This window comes from Spermophilus citellus (genome assembly GCF_964194105.1).
Source record: "Spermophilus citellus genome assembly, chromosome: 13".
Lineage (NCBI taxonomy): Eukaryota > Metazoa > Chordata > Mammalia > Rodentia > Sciuridae > Spermophilus > Spermophilus citellus.
The window spans coordinates 48,556,604-48,582,206 of NC_138193.1; the positions used below are offsets into that span (position 1 = coordinate 48,556,604).

Genomic DNA, 25,603 nt, shown 5'->3' on the forward strand with positions numbered 1-25,603 from the left:
CTGCCTGTAGAGTGCCAGTGAGAGGTCGGGAATAAAGACTTGCTGTTTGAATCTACAAGGTTGTGAGTGGCTCGTGATTTTGTGCCCAGCCAGACTGAGGCATGAGCCTCTGGAAGTTATTGAAATGTATAAAAATGGGATAATTGTTATATTCAATTATAGTCAGTAAATGTAATTTTATATCATTATTATGACAGTTGCTTCAGATTAATAATCTTAAAATGCTATGGTCCTCTATGCTAATTGGTTCTAAGAACTCTATTTTAAAACATAAGTATAGAGGTCACAGCGAATAATGGGAAAGAAGTTATTTGCTATAGTTTTGCTGTTTTAGTTATCAACTCTAGCTTATGCTCTATTGGAAGTTCACAAAATGATATTTTTCTCCGTAGTTTTTACATCAAAATCTTGTGCAAATTATATCAACAACTGTTTAGCCACTAAGGTTTTGTCATATGACAATCTTCCAAAAAAGACAAAAACTCACCAATTCCTTTACACAATATATTTGCTATTTAGAAGAGGCAAGTTGTAGATGTTGAAAAACAGTGGAGAAAAAGTACCATATTTCTCCACCATGGTTGCAGAAATGGTATCAACTACTGACCTAAAAAATGCCTATCTTTTGCTTCCAACAGAGTAAGATGCAATTGAAGCAGTTTGACAGTAAAGACTATTTTTAAATTTTTATCCTATTATTCAGCTTTATTTCTGCCCATGTTGTACTTGCAAATATCTAACATCATGGTGGTAATTTGAGGATTGGGAAATCATATATCTCTGCAAACAAAGGGGGTTCAAAAGTAAAATTGGAAATTATATTGAGCAGTTGGATTCTCTAAGGGTGAAATCAAAATTCTTGCACAGCAGCAGAAATATTTTCAGCTTTCCTTTAAAAATTGGGGTTTACACAGGAATAATCTGGTAATTTCCAAACCCACAGTTTGTGTTTATCTATTCAGGAAAAGAGAGGGAGGTCACACGAGATAAGTCTAGGAGAAATTAGTGAAGGGATTATTCCAAACATAGTAGGAGCATTTAGGAAAAAAAAAAAAATTAAAGGCAGGGCAGTTTAAGGAGCTAGTACCAGGTGTGGGAAGGAGAAAGAGTCCATTACTCTCCTCTGTAGGAATGAGTGAGAGGAAAGAAAGGAAACTGGTGAAACTAAAGCCAGATATGGTCAGGTGTGAAGATCTTTTCAGTAGAAGCTTTGAAGTATGTTCTCTGAGTTTTTGCTTCTCCCTTTCTCAGATCTGTGGGAACTCACCACTGAATAAAGTCAACTATATGTCAAAGGGCATGTCAACTAGGATGTGCTATGTTACAATTTTTTGGTCAAAAACTCGTCTAGGTGTTTCTGAGGTTCTTTCTTTCTTTCTTTTTCTTTCTTTTTTTTTTAAGATGTGACTAACATTTCAATGTTAACCTTGAGAAGAGTAGATTACCCTCAATAGGCTCCATCCAATCTGATGAAGGTGTTATAAGAAAAAGCCGAGTCTCCTTTAGAAGGAGGAATTCTGCATCCGTATTGCTGTTGACTGGACACTGCAACTTCAAATTTTGCCAGAAATCTCTTGCTCAGCCCTCCAGAGTTTAAAGTCGATAGTTCCCACAAAAACATGAATCAATTCCTAAAAATCTTTCTAAATTGATAGACACACAGACAGATCATGCGCAACCATCTTATATACTCTGTTGCTCTGGAGAACATGACAAATGCAGGAGGTGAAACCCTCTGAAATACTACATATATGTCCACCTCTTGAAAACCGAGTAGTGTAGAGAGGGCAGAGAATCAATTAGAATGAATGAAAAATATCCAACTTATTTAATCAAATTCTTTCATGCAGAACTTGTGTACCAGTTTTGGCAAACAGATACATAAAGTTGTCTATGATGAATACATTTTGAAATCTTTCAGGAAATACTAAAAGGATAATCAATATTTTTGAAAGTTATTTGTCAGACAATAAGTAAACTCTGGCCTTAGATGAAGCTGTCTTTCTGTTGTGTTACTGTAATTGTCCAAATTCAAACCTAATTATTTTATAGTAATGAAAAAGCTGTAGCAACATTATCTGGAAAATTGTTAGAAATGCAAATTCTTTGGCCATATTCCAGAAGTACAGAACAGAAACTCTAGTATGAAGGCTTCATACTAGAGTAGTGTTTCATGCAAGTCTTTGTGTAAATATGAAGCATAGCAAACTTTGAAGATCATGAATAATTCGTAAAATTGGAGATCAAACATTTTTATTAAAGTACTAGACTTATGTTAACCACTCTATTACTTAGTTTGTGACTATAAGAAATCAATACCATCATGCCACTTAGTATAATCTGTTGATGATATACATTTTTAACAAATGACAAGAAACAAAATACAATTGGGATTCTTAACAGACTTTAGTTCCAAGCCCATCACTAGAGATTGAGAAGCCACAGAAAAGTATGTGAGTGTTTTTTATAGGGAGAGTCACCTATGGGGAGTTAAAAAAGAAAAACAGCTCTGTTTTATTGTCAGAGAGAAATGGAAATGCAATGTGAAGGACACTCAGATGGCCAAATTTGGAAATAGACATATTAATAGAACATTACAAGATCAAATATTCTTATTCACTACCAGCTGTAGATGACATAAAAGATACAAATACAATTTAAAAAAAATAATTAGTGAATCAGTGCTCATGTTTAGAAATCAGCAAGGCAGGATGTGGTATGCAGCAAATGGAAGTGGCTAGTCCTGGGCTGTGGCACTGAGTCTGTCTGCTTTAGGGCAAAACATCATCTTAAATTCACCAGAAGGCCACAAGGATGTACCTGGATGTTCCTCACTTTTTTTTCAGGTACAAATTAACTGCCAAAGTGACTGATATCATCAAGCGAAATGCATTAATGGAAAAATAACTAAATAATTGAGGAGTACAACCACTGTTAAAATGAAGATGACAAGCCAAAAAGATTTAAAATGAAGGAAGATATTATGGGCATGGGGATTATAAAGAACTATATGGAAATACAAAGCATAAAGATATATTTTATATAAAGAACCAAAAAATGGGAAAAAATTAAAAATAAATTATTGATCTGGGTGATTTATCTGAAGAGTTCTTTTATTAACAGAAAATAATGAAGGTGTAGGGAATATAAAGGCAGATTTTAAAATACACGTAAGACAGAAATGGAGGTGCCAATATTTATAAACTGATGTCTAGTATTCAAATATTTGAGATTGAAATTTCTATTTTTAATATGCCAAAAGATATTGGACTAAGAGGCTAGCTCATTATAATTATAAAAGCTGAATCTTGTATATGATATTTAAAGTTTTTGGAGAAAACCATGTGAAGGAGAAATAATATAGTCCATTTTAAGTCTGCTAGATTAGCCAGCATGCCAAACATTCAACACGTGAATGAAGTCATCCAAAGTCATCTAGAAAGTGGCAGCCTAAAGTAGTACTGTCTGTCTCAGTACTGTAAGGGTGTGTAGGGGTGGGAAGTTGTTATAAATCAATATATTTTGTAATATACTAAACAGTAGACACTAATACATATATAAATCATACATTGCTTTACCCAAATTGGATATAATCTTTTATGTATTCTTCAATGTTGTATGAGAGTCCCAGTTCCTATACATTCTTGCCCAAAATAGTTAATCCTTTTTAATTTCAGTCATTCTAATGGTGTGTACTGGTTATTTCAGTAATGGGCCTGAAACTTTACATTTTCCTAATAATTTGTAACATTGCACATCCTTTCTTTTTGCCCAAATTAAATCATTTTCAGTATGACAATTTAGATAAGAAGTGGATATTTATAAAGTAATTCACTTAGCAATTACAGAAAATACATTTTCAATCACACAGGGAATATTACAATACTAAATAAAAATAAAGATATGAAAACCCACTTACCTTATCATAAATAGATGGAAACTACAAGTAAAATAGAAAAGTACTATGTTTTTGGAAATTAAGAAAAAAATAATACATGTTATATTTGGATTAAAAACAATGATTTGAAACAAAATATAATTAAATGTTCAAAATAGTAATTAAGAGAAAATTTCTAGACTTCTTTAAAAAGATTATTTTAATATTAACTAGCTAAGTATTAATCTGAAATATTAGCAAAAGAAAAAATAAAATAAAAAATAAAAGTATTATAAAACTAAAAGGAAGAAAATAATAAATATTATTAATAATGTATTATAACTGAATTAAGCTACATAGTATAATTAAAAAAAAAAACATACAGCCTACATCCTACCTTTTCAGGCAATTAACTACTTTTTTGCCATTCAATTTTTAACCAAAAATCTTAAGGCAATATAGGATTGACATTAACTATAAAAGTAATATTTCAATTTACAACTTCAGCAAATTTTAACTTTAACTTCTCTTGTATTTTACAATGATTTTTCTATGACTGTGAATCATCTATACCAGAAGTTCTCAACCACAGGGTACTTGGCTCTCCAGGAGACACCTAGTCATGTGTAGAAATATTTTCAGCTGTCAAAACTAGCAGACTACTATTGGCAGTGAATAAAGGTCAGAATACAGTTAAACATCCAAAAAAGTACAAGATAGTTCATTATTGAACAAAACATTCTGTGACCCAAATGTTAATAGTGCCAAGAATGAAAAATCCTAACCTGTACCATAAATTCAGTTTATTTAGTATCATATTTTCAAAACCAAACATACTTTTTCACTCTTTAAGTCAAAACATTTTTATAGAGAATAGATAATTATAAATTTTTCAATAACTATTCATATAAAACTAATATATAATTATCATCATGTTCCAAACATGAAGGATTACAAAATGGGAAATTTCGCAATAACTTTAATAATGTCAGGGAATATCATTATTCCTTCTTTCTCTTCTTGGTACTGGAAATTGAACCTACGAGTGATTAACCACTGAATCATATCCCCATCCCCCAGACCCCTTTTTTTCTGAGTCAGGGTCTCCCTAAATTGCTGAGGGACTTGTTAAATTGCTGAGGCTGACCTCAAACTTGTGATTCTCCTGTCTCCACCTCCTGAGCTGCTGGGATTACAGGCATGCATCACTGTCATTAAAGAGGAATAAAGGAAGTTCCAAAGGTATTCTGTTAATTTCCCACATAATATAGTTATTAAGTGAAAATAATTAATCCTTTCCCCTAAATTCTAACACAATCAGTATGAATTTGTTTGTAGTGATGGAAAGAATACATTCAAAAGTGTGCATTATATACTTTCCAAATGCTACATGTAGGACAGAAATCATCAAGGAATTTAATACAGATTTTATAGGATGCTATTTCCTCATTGACCTAAACTAGAAATATAAATTTTGTTTCATATGTGAATTTGTATGTCTGCTTTGCATCACTGTGGCCAGAATACCTGACTAGACCAACTTAGAGTAGGAAAAGTTTATCTTGCCTCATGATTTCTGAGATTTAATCATTGGTTGGCCAGTCACATTGCTATGGGCTCAAGACAAGACGGAACATCATGGCCAAAAGGCATGGTGTAGTGAAGCTTCTCGGGACTTGGTGGCCAGGAAGCACAGAGGGAGAAGAAGGAAAGTGGCCACAGAGAAGGTGAACCCTACCATAGCATGCCCCCCAGAGATCCACTTCTCCAGTCATGATCCCCAAGCCAATCATTTTACCTTGGAACATTTGTGCATTAATGCAGGAGCTTTGGGGGAGGGGGAGATCACCTCATATCCACACCAAAATAGTGAGCATATGGAAATTCTCCAGATAGCTACCCATAAAGACAGTAGGATTATCCAATTATAGGTTTAGAAGCTAACAATGTCATTTGGGAAGCAAATGCTACTTTTCTGTATATATATATTTTTGTATTATATATATATATATATACACACACACACACACACACACACACACACACACACACACATATATATGATTTTATCTTTTGGTTACTTGTGAATCCTCTGTGAATGTTCATTGTTTTTCCCCTGGTTATGCCTATGGGCATAACTGTCTTTAAATTCAAGTAAAGCTTTCTTTAAATTAATTTTTATTTATCAGGTACTTGTATCTTCTTGCACCTTGAATTTTCTAACTTAATAAATCAGAGTACATCCTCCTGAAATCTCTTAACAGATCTAAATCATACATTTTATTTAATTTCCAATTTTTTCATGTATATTTTTCTATTGGTCTGAACCCAGTTTGTTGTCAAAATGTACCATGAAAAAGGCTTCCATAAGCATTGTTGTACAATATCCATGCAACATGAAAACACACTTGATAGTTTAAAAAGTACATTTCAAGATTAAGTTTGAAAAGAATAAAATAACAAAATATTATTGTTTATTTTTTCGAAATACTCCCTCCAAAAGTGGGTACCATCTGCCCTTGAATTTCTTTCATTCTTATGTTAATATTTTATAATGGAATTATAGTTTTTTTCTTTTATTCAAAATACATTCTGGTCATAACTTTTCTGATAAATGCAATGGATTTTGAATGTGTCTTTTCCTGTATATTTCTCTTTTATCATACTAGTTACCATAGGAAGCCAATAATATTTCTTGCTGTTGAATTTTATTGAATATTTGAAGCCAAGATAAAATAGATTTTGTTAGAAGTTTGGATGCTATGAAAAAAAAAGATGACATGATCAAATATAAATTTAAACATATGACATACAGAAAGTGCTCAGATATTAAATGTACAGCTTATTGAATTGTCCAAAGTAAACACCAATGAAATGCCTCTTGGATCCAGAAATAAGAAGAATAAAAAGTTTTCCTGTTATTCACACTGGATCACTATGTCCTTCCTCTTCATGGAGAGTAAAGTTTGACCTGACCTCGAACACCACAGTTTGATGCATCCTTTCAAACTCTACCTTGATAGATTCACACAGGGTTGTCTCTGACATTTTTCCCTGTGTTATGTGCAGTCATTGTAAAATTTTTCCCTGTGTTATGTGCAGTCATAGTTCATTCATTTTTGAAGTGGTATATTATCCCATTGTGTGACTATATCACAATGTTTTTATCAATTCTTCTGTATCTGAATTGTGTGTGTATGTTTTTGTTTGGTTGTTCTGCTTTTACTTTTTGATGTTTATTTATTTTTATTTTTTTTCTGCTAGAGCTGTTATAAATTATGTTGCCATGAACATCTAGTTCCTGTCTCTTGGCACACAGAGAAATGCAGTTCTTTTGGGCTAATTATTGGAAGTAGAATTACCATTATCATGAGGTATGTGTCTTTTCAACATTAATAGATAATGTAGAATAATTTGAAAAATAGTGTTTCAGTGTGTCTTTCCATTAGTTTATGTTAGCACTCATTCCTCTACTCCTTGTTAACAATAAATATTGCCATTGTAGCATTTAAATCACTTCATAGATAAATGTTGGAGTCATTACAGCATACATTGCATTTTCCTGATTACTATGAAGATTGAAGAATTTCTCACATGATTACTGACTGTTGGAAATTATCTTTTTTAATAGTTACTTGGGGCTCTTGCTCAGATTTTCATTGTGTTGTCTCTTTTAATTGAGTATGAGACACCTAATATAAACATACACACACACACACACACACACACACACACACACGTGTGTGAACAAAGATTACGCCCCTTATGACTTGTATGTGTTCTAACTAATGTGTTATCTCCAGGTGTATGTCTTGACTTTATCTTTTAATAGTTCAATCTGATAAACAAATTTTTCAATTTTAGTATAAACCGATTTTGTGATTATTTCTCTTTTATTGCCAGTACTTTTTGTATTCTATTCAACACATCATTCCAACTCTGAAGTAATAAAGATATTATCTTCCATTTTCTTCTAGGTGCATTAATATTTTGTTTTTCAAATTTAAGTATGCAATCTACCTGGAATGATATTTTTATTTAATTCTTATCAATTTTAAATATTAGAATCCTTTAGTTCTTCTTCAAGATTTACATGAAATTATTCATTAGAGATCATGTAGATTCCTCATGAATCAAGAATCTTCTTAATCATATATTCCTGCAGTATTATTTTATATTTCCCTAGCTTCTAAGAATTTTCTATAATCCTTTAACTTTTCCTTTTATACAATTAAAAAATGAAAACTTGGTGGTTGTACAAAAAGGAAAGTGTGTATATATACACACACACACAACACACACACACACATGCATACATATATTCTTATATATACATATATACACACATATGTATGCATTTATGTATATATATATATACATAATACATATAATACACATAATATATATACATATATATACACACACATATATGTATGCATTTTCTTTTTTAAATATAAGCAGTCAAAATTACTCCTTTTTAATGCATTTGCTTTTGGAACTCACTGAATTCAATGATTTGAAGTGATCTTCAACTATTTGTATCCTCTATACTCTATAATCTAGGTCACAATATATATGAGTGAACACTAAACTGCTAGTGAAAGAAAAAGAAACAAAAAAGGACAGTGCTGTCATATAATTGGGGAAACCTTATGCTTGCTTTATTTAATGGGTGGATGCAAAAGTTTTGCTGGTAATAAACATATTATTTGTAGAATTATCGAGTCATTTGGAATGCTATAAAGGAGCTGTTGTCAATAAAAATTGTGATTATTACTATGATTTTGTTTCATTTTTGTGGTAATTAGTTATTATCATTATTTATTACTTTATTTTATGGTTATTGCTTGCAATTTCAGCCTTTAAATACCAAAAGCATAAACAGTGTTAATTTAATTACAGTATTGAAATTTTGAAAACTGCATGCAGTGTTAAGATTATTAATAAATATTTTTCAAATGGATATTTTAATTATAATTTGCATTTTTTCCAGATTTGTTGTTCATAATAGTTTTGAACAAATTGATATGTTTGTAGTCTTGAAGACTGTCACAAAGAAATAAGTGTCATTCTCATAGGATTTATTTTGGAATACAAACTTTACGATTTTTGTCGTTAACCATAGACACAGGCATAAAGGAAAGAATTCTTAATAAATTCTATATGCGTTATTTAAAGAATCTTCTAACCTTAAAAACTATTAAACATCAAATAGACTGAAACAGTATGTAAAACAGATGGCATTTATCCACTTCTCTACTTGTTTAATTTTTGATAAAACAGGGCTTCTATCAAATTTAAGATAAGATGGTGTATGATTTATCATTTGCCATCATACTTTGTTAATTATCTTTGAGTTTGTACTTCCAAAGACTATGTACTACTATCAAAGCATTGGTGATTTGCATCATTAAAGCATTACAGATTTTATTTGTGGGAAAAATAATCCCATTTGAGCAACTAGAAATTATCAAGGGAGAAATAAAAAGATAATGGAATTTAGGGTGTTTTAAAAAATTGTCTCACACAACTTAATGAGTGTCAAAACATTAAGAGTAAAGAAATAAATAATGGGGCGGCATCCTTTGCAACAATGTCCTTAGAGTGATCAGAGATCAAAGATATTCCTATGTGACACAGGAAGGTCAATACCAACCATGAATACACAAGTACGTGTACTTGCATAACCATTATCTAAATATTTACATATGCACACACATGTACACACACACCCCTACAGAAAATAAGCATTCAAGGAGTTTTCAAGTTCATAAGTAGCCCGGTGTAGATATTTTAGTATATTACCTGGGAAAGACTGAGAAAGAGATATGCATGTGCGAAGTTTACTGAGGAGTGTTATTGGAAACAAATCTGTGAGAGAGCAAGGGACTCAGGACTGAGAAAATGAAGAGCTGATTCCCTTCATCTGATTCCATGGGGATCTGTGAAACAGGGATAACCCTTCAGAATTCTTTCCGATGGAGGCATCAGGTCCATCTTAAAACTGCTGTCTGGAATTGTCACTGGAGGTAGGGGTTCCATTAGTAAAAGTGTGCAACTGTGCAAGGCAGTGTCCTAAGACAGAGAAGATTCTCAAAAAGAGATTTTACCCTGAGGTATCAGTAACCACTACTGCCAGCAAATGGAGGAATGAGTGCCTTATGTCCTGAAAAGAGGACCCAGGTAGCACATAAGAGCATTAATACCAATATACTCAGTTATAAGGTTGTAATATATATATATATTAAAGTTACTAAGGAGAATTCCAACAAGATGGAGGGCTGGGAAGCTCCAGAACCTTATTTTTCCAAAAAGATATCAAGTTGACAATATACACATGGGAATGCCTTTGTGAGAACCCTAGCAATGAACTGAAAGCTATAACACCAGGCCGGCCAATGTAAAACCAAGGAGATTCCAGCAAATGGGGTAGGAAAATTCACTGTTTTGTCAATCTGTACATTACCATCCATCCAAGTGGCCTGGCACATGAAATCAGGAAGAAACTGCCCGTTCTGGGGCTCCTCCCTCAGGATGAACACAACAGAGTGGTTGATGCACATATAAATACTTGCAAACCATAGATAGGTTTTAAAGTTAATTTTTGGTAATAAAATCTCGATGTTGACTTTATAAATTTTCACTGTTAAAGTCTTCCAATTCTAGGGAGGAGAGGTGGTTGCCTAAGCTGCACTCAGTAATGTGCCCCTTTCTACTCCCCCACATCTGCCCCAGCCTGCTCACCAGTTGTAGAAAATGATGAAAGAAATGACTTAGTCTAATGTTTTGGGGGTCAAAACCAATGCCACTCAGGAAGAATTGAAAAAGGCTTACAGGAAACTGGACTTGAAGTACCACCCTGCTAAGAATCCAAGTGAAGGAGAAAAGTCCAAACAGATTTCTCAAGATTATGAAGTTCTCTCTGATGCCGAGAAAAGGGAATTATATGACAAAGGAGGGGAACAGGCAATTAAGGATGGAGGGGCAGGTGGTGGTTTTGGCTCCCCCATGGCCATCTTTGCTATGTTTTTTGGAGGAGAAGGAAGGATGCAGAGAGAAAGGAGAAATAAAAACATTGTTCATGAGCTCAGTGGTGTTAGATTTATATAATGGTGCAACAAGAAAACTGGCTCTGGAAAAAAATGCGATTTGTGACAAATGTGAAGGCCGAGGTGGTACCAATGGAACAGTAGAGGGGTATCCCAACTGCTGAGGTACTGGAATGCAAATAAGAATTCATCAGATTGGACCTGGAATGGTTCAGCAAATTCACTGTCTGTACATGGATTGCCAAGGCCGTGAGGGACAGATCAGTCCTACAGATAGATGTAGAAGCTGCAATCAGGAAGAGAGTTCAAGAGAAAAAGATTCTAGAAGTTCATATTGACAAAGGCATGAAATATAGACATGGTAAAGGAGACCTAGAGCCAGAACTGGAACCAGGAGATATTTTCATTGTGTTAGATTAGAAGGACCATGCTGTTTTTACTCAACAAAGAAAAGACCTTTTCATGTATATGAACATACAGCTGGTGGAAGCATTATGTTGTTTCCAGAAGCCAATATCCACTCTCGATATTCAAACCATACTCATCACCTCTCATGCAGTTTGGATTGTCAAGCATGAGATATACAGTGTGTGCTAAATGAAGTTAAGCCAATTTATCATAGATCATATAAAAAGGGTCACCTAATCGTTGAGTTTAAGATAAACTTTCCTGAAAATGGCTTTCTTTTTCCTGACAAATTCTCTTCACTGGAAAGACTCCTACCTGAGAGGAGGGAAATAGAAGAGACTGATGAAATGGGTAAAACTGGTGGACTTTGATCCAGAAAAGATGGTGCCATTATAATGGAGAAACATATGAGGATGATGAATATCATCCCAAAGATGGTGTTCAGTGTCAAACCCCTTAGTGGGTCCAGTAAATAACAGTCACTGCAGGCATTTTATATGCAGTAGTGAATGAGTGAAGGACTATAATCATAATATGTTCACTACTTGCTATTGTGCGTTTTGTTTTAATATTCAATTATAGTAGTGATTTAAAAAATTGAATGTAGAATAAACACAAATATAAAAGTTCTGACTTTGCCCTGTGTGTATGGTGACTTTGGTGTGTAAAAAGTTGTTTAATAACTGTAAAAACTACTTTTAAAAAAGTTCCCCTGGCATCTGTTAGGCCATACCTTGTAATTGATTTCAGCTGTGTATGTGAAAAAAACTTGGACTGAAACACTAGGTATGTGTTTGGCACGTCTGGCTGGTGTGCCAAAACAATTCATATGGCCAATCTTGATGCCCCTCCCCACCATAAAGAAATGCTATATTCTTACTAAATGCTATATTCTTACTATATTCTTACATGTTGATTTTAGTGTATGACTCCTCATGATTAAGCTATAAAATTAAAACTGTATTTAACTGGCAAAAAGTTCCTTCAATTCTATAATGCTAGAAAAAAATTTCAACTTAAAAACCATGTCTTTTGTATTTAAAAAAATAAATTTCCAAAATGTTAGACATCATTTAATGGCGTTCAATAAAATAAAAAAAATATTCTTAGTCCTTTGAAATGGCAAAATCATGACCAATTTACCCAATTATTAGCTTATCTTTTATCTTTATTCTAATTTGTTATATATGACATCAGAATTCATTACAATTCATATTACACATATAGAGCACATTTTTTTTTCATATCTCTGGTTGTATACAAAGTATATTCACACCATTCGTGTCTTCATACAAGTACTTGGGTTAACAATGTCCATCTCATTCCACCATCTTTTCTACCCTCATGCCTGTTTCCTACCCCTCCCTCCCCTTTGCCCTATCTAGAGTTCATCTAATCCTCCCATGCTCCCCCTCCCAATCCTGCTATGAATCAGCCTCCTTATATGGAAGAAAACATTTGGCATTTCGTTTTGGGGGATTGGGTAACTTCACATAGCCTTATATTCTTCAATGCCATCCATTTCTCTCTTTTTAGTAAGAATATAGCATTTCTTTATAGGGAGGGAGGATCAAGATTGGCCATATGAATTGTTTTGGCACACCAGCCAGATATGCCAAACATAAAGAAATACATAAAGAAAGTCATCTGTATGGGCAGATTCAGAAATACCTATTTTGGAAAATAAAACAATTCAAGGAATGAGGAACATATAATTATGCTCTTAAGTTATGTCTGCAGATACTGTATTTAACTTGTCTTTTCAGTCATATATATCATCCCAAGTAAAATGTACCATTGTTTCTGATATATTTGTAATGTTCCATTTTTGAAATGTTCAGTACTTTAACCAGTTTTCTATTTGAGAAAAATCAAGATATTTAGATAACTTTCACTATTGTTAACAACATTTCTTGGAAAATCTTTGGAAAGCCTGGATGCAACTGACTAGATAAAGTTACCTTCATTCTTTTTAATGACTGTCCCTTCAGGTTTTCTCTGTGAGTTCATATCTTCTCCATGCTACGTAAACACTTGAGCAGGTCCTGCAGTTTCTCGGTCAGGCTCAGGTAATAAAAAAGTGCTTTGATCATTTATAGTAAGGCATCCTAATAAATGTCATGTGCAAGTAATGAATTTTCATTTGCTATTCTCCGCAGCTTGGGCCTGCCTCAGCCATGAAAATTACAGTAGAGTGGATAGCAAGAAAGGCTTGTCTTTCTCTTACCTTTCCATTCAAAAACTGCAGTTTGAGGCTCTTCCAAGTTTGGAGTATTAAGTAAAGGAATAAAATAAATGATTACAAATATTTTATTTGATAGGTAGAAACAAATGAAAGATTTCTTTTTTTTACTCGTAAAATTTTAATCTAAATCTGCTGGCCTCAGATGTAGCAGAATTCAATGTTGGTTCCTTCACTCCCATCATGTTCTGGATTCTTTAAATTCCTTTCCATAAAATTAAGTAATAGATAATATTGCTATGAAAAATTTATTATTTTAAATATTGATTTTAAGATACAAAGTAGATAATTTTTTTACTTAATGGAATATTTCGTTATTTACAAAACCATGTTTTCTGCACAAATATGTGTTGAATATATGCAATACACAGACTTATATAGATATTTAAAGTGAATTCATAGAATACATATATGTATGCAACATGTGTAATATACAATTATACATATATCAAACTAGATTTACATACACATACAATTTAACTAAGGTACTTAATATAATCTTGTTATAATGATAGAGTTATAAATTATTTTATTGTGGTTGTTCTTTAAGTGACATCCAGGCAATGGTTACATTAGAAAACAGTTATATGGTACTTTAATACATATGAAAGAAATGCATAAAAATTAGCTTAAGTAGAGATAAATGTAAAAATAAAACATTAATGCAAGTAATTATAAATTGTGATCCTAGATAACAAATACTTAATCCTGCTAGACGTTTGCTGGAGATGAACATGACTTTGATCCTTCTTTACACATCAAAGTACTAATAGTCAATAACAGGATTACAAAACCAGCAGGAAAGAGAAAGCACAGGTCTCATAAGGTGAAAATTCAGACTATTTTTCTCTTTTTTCCTCTTAGGACATGGAGATTGTAATGAGTGATGCCTTGACAGTATTGCTATCTTATGCACAGTGACAGGCTTTATTAGGCTGTCAGCTAGAATGTTGCTTGACTGTTGAATTAAGAGTATAAAATTTAATATTTTGAAATGTGAAAAAAATCCAATGACCAATAAGATAAACTAGCTCCAAGAGAAAAAAAAAAAAACATTGAGAAAGTAGGATGAAGAAAAGGAATGATTTAAAATAGATGTCAAAGCTTAGTGAATCTCTTACATAAAACTTTTATCTTGATTACATCTTTAAAAGGTTAACATTCCCTGTGGGAGTCTCCCTTTGGGGGAAAAAGATTCTATTTTAGAATTACCCATGGTGAAAACTTGCATGTGCCCTGGTGGGTAGGGGATCAACTGTTTCTGAGATATTTAAGTAAGCTATTATTTGGAGAAATCTTCAAAATAGAATCCTTCTTGAAGGTACATTGAATATGCAGAAAATTCGTTTTAAATGCTTATTTACAATTTTACCATGAAATAATATAGTCTATAAAAAAGATCCTAGAGCAAAACTTAGAAGTATGGAGGAGGATGTGTATTGTTTAACCAGATGCTATATATTTAATGTGGTAACATTATTGTCACAAAGAATTTTATCGATTTTTTTTCAAGATTCTTATCTACACATTTATTGTCATTTCCCAAATTTATTTTACTCTGAATTCCAGTAAGAACACATTAATTAACTACTATTTATAAAGAAATAAAGAAACATGATTTAATTTGAATAAATATTTAACTGAAAACAAGAACTGTGCTGACATTCATATGATTAATTTTTTCCTGATTTTGAAAAAAAGTCACATAATTTGAAATTTAATTATCAGCGTATGCAGCTTGATTCTCTTTGAAACAAAATTTGAAGTTGTGTTTTACCCATTGCATGCTGTTAATCTAAATGGATTCTGTACTTGATTTGCATGAATACTATTAAAATATATGAATTATCATAAACTTTGCTTTTTATATATAGAAAAAATATCTGGAGCCTTTTGGAACATAACAGTTAACCTAGCAAATAATCTTTAATTGGTATTCTCTTTTCCTATTTTACATCAAGGAATTAAAAATATTGAGATGGATGCATTTTTTAAAATGTGATTCATAGAGACTTCTTCACCTTTTAGTGTGTCTTATAGGCATTTGAATCCAAAGCTAAGATATTTCCATGTCTTCCCTTCATGCAGTTTCTGGGAAGGAGTCAAGTTGTAAAAGGCTAGTGATTTTGAACTTCATGATGGAGGAATTGTTTATATGAGGATAATTCTCTAAACTATATACTTGTGCTTTGTGCATTTTCTACATATGAAAAAAAATAATAAGAAAATTTTTAAATGTTCTGCTAAAGCCAATAACACTTAATTTCAGCATTTAAAGCCTATTAACACCCTTTGTTTTTATACCATGATTCCTGGCTCATGCTTTGAGTATCAGAGTTTAAGGGGGCTATTAAATCATATTTCTTATATCAATTAAATACTGCCACAATTTGTTTATTCTACAGCATGGCTGAAAACAATTTATTCTCGTGGCTTAATAGATAAGTTGGTCTAAGATGAGTCTAGCTGAGAAGTTCCATTTTGTGCTTGGGTTTTCCTGGCTAGGAAATCCATTCTCCACATGTATTCATGATTGGGCTCAAGCTGAAAGATCAGCAGCTGTGAAGAGAATGATTATTTAGCAAAATGCAAGCCTCCCATGTCCTAGCCTTGGCATGGGTAAACTCCCACTTCCTCCATATTCTTTTTGCCAAAGAACATTCTTTTCTCCCTAGTTGAATTCTGAGAAACTGAAAGAAAACATAAATCAGACAGTTTGAGAAGTAACAAATGATGAATAAACTTAGCTGTAAAATTTCCTTGGTCATGTTACTCCCCTTTTTTAGTCTAACTTATGTGTTTCTTACATCATCGGAAACTAAAGACTTACTCCATAATGAATTTCAGTAAACTTATAACTGCAACATTGGCTCATACATGCCAACTTGTTCACATAGATCTATCCAATGAACTACTTTTAATCTAGGTTGGGTCAATAAGGCAAATAATGAAATTTGGTACAGAAGGAAACTTGGGGAGTAAAAATAAGAGTTAAGACAATAATACTTTAAAAATTATGACAAAATTAAAATGAAAAAAATGTGTAAAAAGAAAGCACAATTTAATCTCTGAAATAAAGAAAAAATAAAAATAATAAAACTACATAAAAGTTATTTGAAAAATCAATAAAATGGCAAATTTATTTTTAAAAAATAATGTCATGGTGAGGGTTCTTGGATATAATCAATTGGCATATGCAATATAGTTATAAAATAGGGCTGATTGTAAAAGTTCTTGAAAACATAGAATAATAATAGTACCCACATTATTTTAATATAGGATATTAAATTATGTATGCATGTATTTAAAAGTTCTTAGACTTCAGATATAAGGTTAAAAAAAAAGAATTGTTAAAGTAACTTTAACAATTAGGAAAAATGTGAATAATTTTAAAAGGTATAACAGATTACATCTACCAGAAAGCTGAGTTATTAATGCAAGCTTGTAAATAAGAGATAATAAGTAACTACAAGGAGAGGTAGGTTTCATTATTTCTTTCAGCTTTGGTAGACCATGGGAGAAAAAAAAAAAAGTTGAAGCCATGAAAGTGAGTATTAAGAAAATTACAGAAGTTTTCAAATTCTTTTCAAAGTCTGAGAAAAGTCTAGAATGGGCATTTAGAGTTTCTAGGGATTCCAAAAACATCCACCTGCAAGAAATTTCCATGGGTTTTCAGCATTCTTTTGCTCACCCTCATACTAATCACATGCCTGCCATTGGGAAAGAAGAGGGTAGAGCAACTGTTATCCCTGAACCAAAGATACAAGGTGCACATCTATTATTAGACTCAAAAAACAAAACAAAAAAAAAAAAAAAAAGAAACAGAGAGAGAGTGAATCAATATACACCTCTGCACTTACTGTCTATTATTGGGAAGAGAGATTTCTTGTTTGGTAATAAGTATTCATGGTCTGCTGACTCTGATAATGAAACAGGAATACTAGGAAAGACTATGGAGCCTTCCAGGCCTTATACTAAGTACAAGGAAGCAATAAAGTCACAGGTATTTGAGATTCCAACTCTTTGCAGTTGGTCACAATGTTATATTGAAGGTTCCCACACAAATATGTTTAGAGAGTTAATCCACAATATTTGTGGATTATTCATTAGCTAATCCAGTTACTTCCTAAAATGTATTTATGAGTCCAAAAATCAATAGTTGCAGCATTTACACAGCCATTTATGGATAATAAACAGAACTGCAAAAAATTTGAGGTGTCTTGATAAACACATTCCACAATGAGGTCGAACAGGGCAGCATTCTACTTTCTTGTTTTAGATCTCATACTGTAACAAGTGTTCTCTACAAGGAATATTTAATGCTACCATTTTTAAAAAAATTTAATCTTTTTATGATTTTTTTTCTGTTTAAAATATCTTCCAAGTGTAGTGCTGATGCATTGTTTATTTTTCTAAAGTAGAACAAGGCTTTTATGTGCCTTCTGCAGAAAATGACTGTTAGATTAGCTTTGTTAAGGTATGAGTAATAGAGCTATTTTCCATGAGTTCAATGTTAATGAAACAGTAATATATATGAAATAAGTTTTATTTCAAAAAGAAAATACATAAAACAAGTTTAAGTATTGATTGGTTATGTAATTCTGTGACCCACAGCTCTCGGAACATGAATCTTTTATTTTCCCTAGAAGCTGTGGTTTAGTATTCATGAATTCAATATTTCTGAAAACTTTAACATAAAATACCACAAATAATGAGAATTTTTGTGTAGCACAATCAAAATATAGATCAACTAAAGATTAACAAGATTCAAGACCAAAATTTATATTTCTGCAGAAGAAAAACTCGCCTAACCAAATGAACATAATTATTATTTACTAGACTCTGCCATTCTTTTATGCAATTTCTAGAATTAAATAGCAAATAAGGAGATTCACAAAAAGGAAGAAAAATAGTGTATTGTTGAAGAGATATAATAATCAATAGAAGGAGACACACAGACCCAGAAAAATTCTATCAGAATAGAAAAAAAAAAAACTGATAAACCAGGTGTGGTGGTACACACCTATAATCCCAGTGGCTTGAGAAGCTGAGGTAGGAGTATCATGAATTCAAAGCCAGCCTCAACAATTTAGCAAAGCCCTAGGTTTAGCAACTGGGCAATCTTAAATTGACACCTTCACACAGAGAGTTCCCAAGAAAGGCACTGCCTCTGTCACAGGACAGTTCAGTCACTGCTCCTGGAAATATATACAACAAAATTAGCATCAGCAAGAAGGTAAAGCAGGACATTCTAGTGATCATTTTCTCATAGAAACAATTTGAATAACTCTCCATTCAAGAAAGTGACAAGATCTAGGGAATGAGGATTAGATGTAAAACCACGAAATCAGAAGAGTTGGAGGGTAGGAAAGACAGTCTCACATTATCTACATCACCTCTCCCCCAAGTCAAAGCAGCATGGCATGGAGAGAGATACCCTTCACATGGTGGGAAGGAGAGTGAAGTGAACCTAACTTCAACATTGACCCAGTATCAGGCCCAACCTTACACATATAGGTGTCAGGCTAGCTTCACAACTGCAGGTTCCATGTCTGCCCCTAAATCACTAGGCACTAGCCCCATGCAAGCACCAAATGAGTCCCTCTGGATCCATGCTTCTGAATGACACCCATAGATACAGGCCATATGCATCACACTTGAAGACTCAGTCACACTTATATTCCAGTGGACCCTGATGATAGGCTGCCCATTGTAGCTCTACACACCAGGCCAGCCAGCCCAAAGACGAGGAGCAAGCTGGCCTACACTCCCCACCAGCTGATTTACCCAGAATCTCTGTAGAGAATGACTACCTAATGGCTTTTTTCTCCCAAAGTCTTTGTATAAAAACTAGATAATGTATCTGCTGAGAGCCACGGCTGAGTCTGTATGGCCCCTGGCATTTTGCCAACAATATTGGTTGACAGGGGAGGCACTACTATCCGCCTCCGCTGCTACTTTTGAGTTCTTGGGCTACTTTGGAGTTCTCATGGGGATTCCCGGGGATTCCCCGAGAGTTCCCATTGGTTGGGGAAGTGCAGGAGGAGGGATTTCCGGGAGAGAGATTTCCGGCAGCAGGTTTCTGGACAAGCCGCATGGCATTCAGGAGAATTCCCCGGGAGCATGTGTGAAGTGTTTTCTTGCAGTTCAAAAATAAAGTTTGTTCCTGCTTCAGTGGGTGGTGATTTGTGCCCAGCCAGACTGCGGCATGCATCTATTTGTTCAAATGTGTATACATTACTGTAACATCACAAAGATCATAAATAATCAAGCAAATATGATGCTAGTGAAGAATCAAACGAAAGCACAAGAAACAGACCCTAAAAAATGGTGACAGGCAAACTACCTAAAACCTGCAAAATAATCACCATGCAGTACTTCAGTGAGCTACAAGAGAAAAGAGACAAGTGGCATCAGAAAAACAATACACAAACAAAAGGAGAATTACAATAAAGTGATAGAAATCATTAAAGAAACAAATAGAACAAAAATAAGTTTTGGAGCTAAAGAACACTGTGACAAAACAAATTCTCCATATGAAACTTAAAAAGCATACTTAAACAGGCAGAAATTATCAGTGTGAGCTTAGAGATCCTCATGCTTCTTTCTTCCGAGTCAAACAAACAAAAGAAAAAAAGAATTTAAAAAACTCAAAAGAAAGTGAAGTTTATAACAATTATGAGACACTAAGATGTATACCAAATTACACATTATGACAGCCCCAGAAAGACTAGAAAAAGAGAAATGAAAAGAGCTTATTTAAGAAATAATAGCAGAAAAAGTCATAAATTTAAAAAGAAAAGCTCAAAGAACTCAAGATAGTTAAAATATAAAAAGATCATCACCAAGGCATATTACAAGCAATTTCCAAATGTCTAAGAGAAAATTTGTATAAATGCAAGAGAAAAACAATTACTTAGTTTGGAACCCTGAAAAGGCTATAACCAAATTTCTTACCAGAAATGCAGTCCAGAAGAGAGGAGGAAATCAAAATGTTGGAATAAAAACAATAAACTCTCAAATAAGAAAGCAATATCCATCAAATTGTCTTTCAAAAATAAAGGGGAGATAAAATTATTCCAAGACAAACAAAATCTGTGGAAGTGTGCCTCCAAGCATTTGAAAAGAGTTTCACCACAAAAAAAGAAAGTAGAATTTTAAGTGAAAGGACACTAACAATATGAATATGAAAGTGTGAAACTCATTGTAGAGGGAGAATATTTTCAATTTCAAAGTACTCTAATACTGTAATGGTGATAGATAAATTGCTTTAATTCTAGTATAAAAGATAAAACACATGTATTATTATTCTGCCTTTAATAAAGAAAGAACTCCTGTTATTTGTAACAATACAGACAAACCTAGAGGACTTTATTCTAAGATAAACAAGCCAGAAAATGAAAGAAAAACATTGCATGATCTCACTTATATGTGATATATAAAATAGTAGCATGTATTGAAGCAGAGAATACACTGGAAATCCCTGCATCCTGGAGGCAAGAAGTGCCATAGGAAGATGTTGTCAAAGGGCACAAGGTTCCAATGAGATGAGAAGAGTAAGTTCTGGAGACCTACTTACAGCATGTTGACTTTGGTTAAAAATATATATTATATACTTGAAATTTACTACTAGTTCATAACTTGACTGTCTTCACCACAATAAATAAATCAATGAACAAATAAATGAAGGAAATAACCGATGTGAGGTGTTGGATTTGTTAGCTTGATTGGCATTCATTTCAGAATATAAATAAAGGTATTTCTACTAAACATAAAACACAAATGTGGAATTGATACAAAGAATTGCTCATCCTGCTTGTTATAAGCAAACAATATATAAGATGGGGAAAGAAAAAAAAAACAGCCTTATGAAAACTATGAGAATCATAATACCACAAACCTTTAATAGATACTTACCAAAAGCATGCTTAGAAGGCATGGGGTGCCTGTCTGGGAAGAAGAGTAAAATCATGAATTTTTGAATTCACACCAGAGGGTAGGAGGGTATGCAACTAAAAAGAAGCGAAGTAAAATCTCAGGCAAATTTAATACATATTATTATAGATAAAATCAAGACAATATGGACATATTATCAATGGTAGAAATACTAGCAACACTATTTATATAGCACAGATTTGTATTTATAAAAAGTGTATTTAATTAAAAATGAGCCAAAAGAACAGAAGAAAATCTAAAACATATACTCTGATTCAACAAATTTTTAAAATAAACAATAAAACTGTAAATATTAATATTGAAAAATTAAATTTAAGTGAAATGTGACCTTCAATGCATTTATTATTGTTCTCTTAATATTTTCCAAATAGTTTTAATGATTTGAGAGGGTTTACTGCATACTTAGAGAATGAACACAAAATTACCAGTATTGAGATACATTTTGTTAATTACACTCATCATTGAAAAGAAAGAGAAATATATTTTGAACATTCAAAGAAATAAAGTATTATTCATAAGAAAAAATAAATTGAAAGGTTTATTGGATATTTTGGAAAAAATATAATTCAAGTTAGCAACAGGAATACATAAATTCATACATATAAATTCAAGGGACTATAATTTGATTCAAAAATTTTTCTTTAGCAAAACTTGATTCTAAACACAAAGGTTGGGAAATGGTGTTACTAACATAAAATAACTCAGATAACATAAAAGCAAAACTTTCTAGATGAAAAGTTTCAAACTAAATGGAAAGAGTAAAATAAATGTGGTAAATATTAATATATTTTTTCAATAGAACCAAGACAAAGATTACTTACTGTTCAGTTTATAATGTATACATTGTCTTTTAATGTAGAATTAAGGGTGCAATGGAGTGTCAGAATTTCCTGTGAATAGTGGGAAAAGTACTGTAAGAACCTTAAAAAAGTATTAATTTTAAAAAGATTAATTTAAGGCTGGGGTTGTGGCTCAGTGGTGGAGCACAGGCCTGGTACGTGTGAAGCCCTGGGTTCAATATTCAGCTCCACATATAAATAAATAAAATAAATTTATTGTGTCCAACTACACCTAAAGAATAAATATTTAAAAATATATTGATTTAAATGACTTGCAAGGCATGAGGATAGAGAAAGGAATAAGAGGTTGCTAGTTAATTCTAGTGATATGCCTGTTGAGAAAAAAATGAGGGTATACCTATCATCAAAAAACAAAGAGTATTACTTTTGATGTAACAGTACAAAGGTAGCAATAGAAAAAAAATAATTTAAATCTTCATAGAAAAAAGTCATCATGTGTATGTATCATGAATATAAAAGGGAGCATATTTTTCCAAAAGTAAGAAAGCTTAATGTCAGAATAGAAGATTAAAAATCAAAATATATAATTTATCTCTCTATTCATTTATACATTTAATGTAAATATGATTTTAAAAAATACTGTTAGGTGTATGTTGCCTATCAGATGGGCAATATCCAAAAGTTTGATGTCATATTCTCTCAAGGATCCCTTGGGAATATTTGCACTTGCATAATTCCCTGTATAAGTTAAAAATAACTCACCCCCCAATTTGGAGCAAGAATATGAGGAGGGTTACAATGATATTAACTCTAAACCACCCTGAGAAAAAAATAATGAATTTTCTTGAAGTCATCAGAGAACTAAGGTTGCAGGTGAGCAACCAAATCAAAGAATACAATGTAGTAAATGAGTGAGACTTTGAAATTTAAGAAATTATTATGAACTGGCAGAGGTCAGAAGATTACATGTCACCAGAAGGGAAGAAAAATAGTAGTGCTTAAAGGGAATATTTCCCATGTTCTTGATATCTTGATACCTCTACCTTTACCTCTGTCTTTCCCTCCCTTCCCTACTCCATTCATCTCCCCTTTTTCTCTCTCTCGTTCATTTATTTGGTTTTAGAGAAAGGGGAAATGGTGCAGAAGCAAAGCTGCAAAGCGAGAGAGCAGTAATTTCATTTTTTGCAAACAGGAAATACACTAATTTAAGCTAACCTGTAGTAAAGATTTTCAAAATAAAAATACTGAACATTCAATTAAATCCAGATTTAGATAAATAGCTAATATTTTCATTTTAATGCCCCATACGATATTTGAGAGTGTCTTACTCTATTATTCTAGATATTATATTTAGATATTATATTATCTAAAATTCAAAAATTTGGGGGCACTCTGTATTTTATATGGCAACACTATATACATCAAATGTGATGAATTCCATTTAAAAAAATTACACAACTAACTTGTTTATGATTCTGATGGTCACTCAGCAACTTGGCACTTGACTAATTCAAAAAACAGATATTGGGAGATAAAGAGCTGCAAAGAAATCTCAAAAACTGATTTGAAGGGGTAAGTTGCAGAGTGCTTTTTTTCAGGTATATTTTTCCTATTTCCCCTGTTGTCATGAGTATACGTTTCCTTATAACTTGATAATTCTACATGTTACTTAATATATAAAGATGTAATTAATATATTTTCTGGGAAGTACATACTGTGAGTATCATATGGTTGCTAGAGATCTTGGGAATCATGGCAAATTTAGTTCTTTAACCATGTACACAAGCAGAAAATACAGTTGATAAATGGGAAGGAGGCAGCTGCAAGCCCTAACTTCATGTGTCAATTGTATTCATTTATCTTAGTGACATAATGAATGTCTAGGGAAGAAATAATGCCAAGAGTGAAAATAAATAAAGTAGAGCAAGTATAATGTAGAACACAAAGATATAGAAAAGCCATGTGCAATTTGAAGAAATAACTCACAATTTTGACCCTCAGAGTCAATGTTGGGTGAAAGAGATCAGCAAAGGTGTGGATACCCACAGATTTCACCCTTCATTTATATATGCTGCTATAGACTTTCCAGAAGTAAATTGCATTTTAGACAGAATTAAGATGCTACTTCTATAACATATTAAAGAGAAATATTTATGCAAGTTTTAATTGTTTGGGTGACAGAAGGTAACACTTAAAGTATTTCTCATTTTGGCTCAATATTATACTGCAAATTACATTTGAAATTATTCTGCCTCTCTCCTTCCACCCATCCCTTCTCCCCTTACCCGTTTCTTCCTTTTCTTTCAGATTTTCAGAAAATGTGATGCTTAAAAGAGAGATTATTACTTGCCCTAAACTCTGGTCACTAAGTGATTTAAACTTCACTACAAAAAAGCATGGTCAGTCTGCCCAGGATATATTTATGTGTGACTAATTGTACAATGTAGTCTTCAAAGTAAGAGGTAAACATTTTTGTATTCTTGATGGTTATTTCACCAAAGGATACCAAAAGGCTGAAGAGTTGATGAAAATGACAAACATTTATAAACATATGTCCCATTTTAAAAAAATATCTTCAGATTCACTAAGAGCTCTCACTTCCCTAAACAATAGGATTCTGGCCATGATTATTTTTTGAGAGTCCCATCATAAAGCAAAAAATTTCCTGGATAGTAGAAGAGAAATTGGGGATTGACACTGAGATGGTCTTATGTGTCTTTCACCACTTCTGTAGCCTTGTGGATATTCCATTTTAATCTGTGCATGAAATTCCTCACATAGCTACTCTGTAGATCAAATGAACACTCACTATTTATGTCAATCACTATATTCATCTTTAACTAAAATTTTAACATTTTACTCAAGTATTTTGTATATAGCAAGAATGCTAAAGAGCATTTATATACCATACCTATTATTCCTTGTATAAATTTAGAAAAGAGACTGTTTTCTGAATGTTTATTCCTTCTTTAATGTTACATGCATTATATCAGTTGCTAAATCTTAAGCAAGAGCATCATCACTTTCTCCAATTACAGATTAATGAAGTGATATTTAAAGAAATTAAGTACACCTGGAGGCATAATTCAGTGGCAGAGCTTTTTGTCTGCCATGCCCAAGGCTCAGGATTCAATTCCCAGAACAACCAATAAATAAATAAATAAATAAAAGTAACATTTAATAAAATCATACAGATATAATATGGTAGAGTTAATACTTTTAAAATCAGAATTACTGAATTTACAAAGCCAAATGCTAAGTCACTATAAAT

The 25,603-nt window shown here is 32.6% G+C and overlaps 1 long non-coding RNA gene and 1 pseudogene across 3 annotated transcripts in view; one reads left to right on the forward strand and one right to left on the reverse strand.

Annotated features, from left to right (window-relative positions):
* The first annotated feature begins 9,534 nt into the window (after positions 1 to 9,534).
* On the forward strand, positions 9,535 to 11,794 carry LOC308632759 (dnaJ homolog subfamily A member 1-like; annotated as a pseudogene). Its single transcript has 2 exons — positions 9,535 to 9,546; positions 10,655 to 11,794. The product of its transcript is annotated as a dnaJ homolog subfamily A member 1-like (transcript).
* Positions 11,795 to 12,760: 966 nt separating this feature from the next.
* LOC308632616 overlaps positions 12,761 to 25,603 on the reverse strand; it is a 65,341-nt gene continuing 52,498 nt past the window's right edge. For both annotated transcript variants that reach the window (XR_014018612.1, XR_014018613.1), the window contains exons 3-5: positions 22,354 to 22,422; positions 21,494 to 21,526; positions 12,761 to 16,266 (exon numbers count right to left, since the gene is read on the reverse strand). This is a non-coding gene — a long non-coding RNA (uncharacterized lncRNA). The remainder of the gene's footprint in view (positions 16,267 to 21,493; positions 21,527 to 22,353; positions 22,423 to 25,603) is intronic.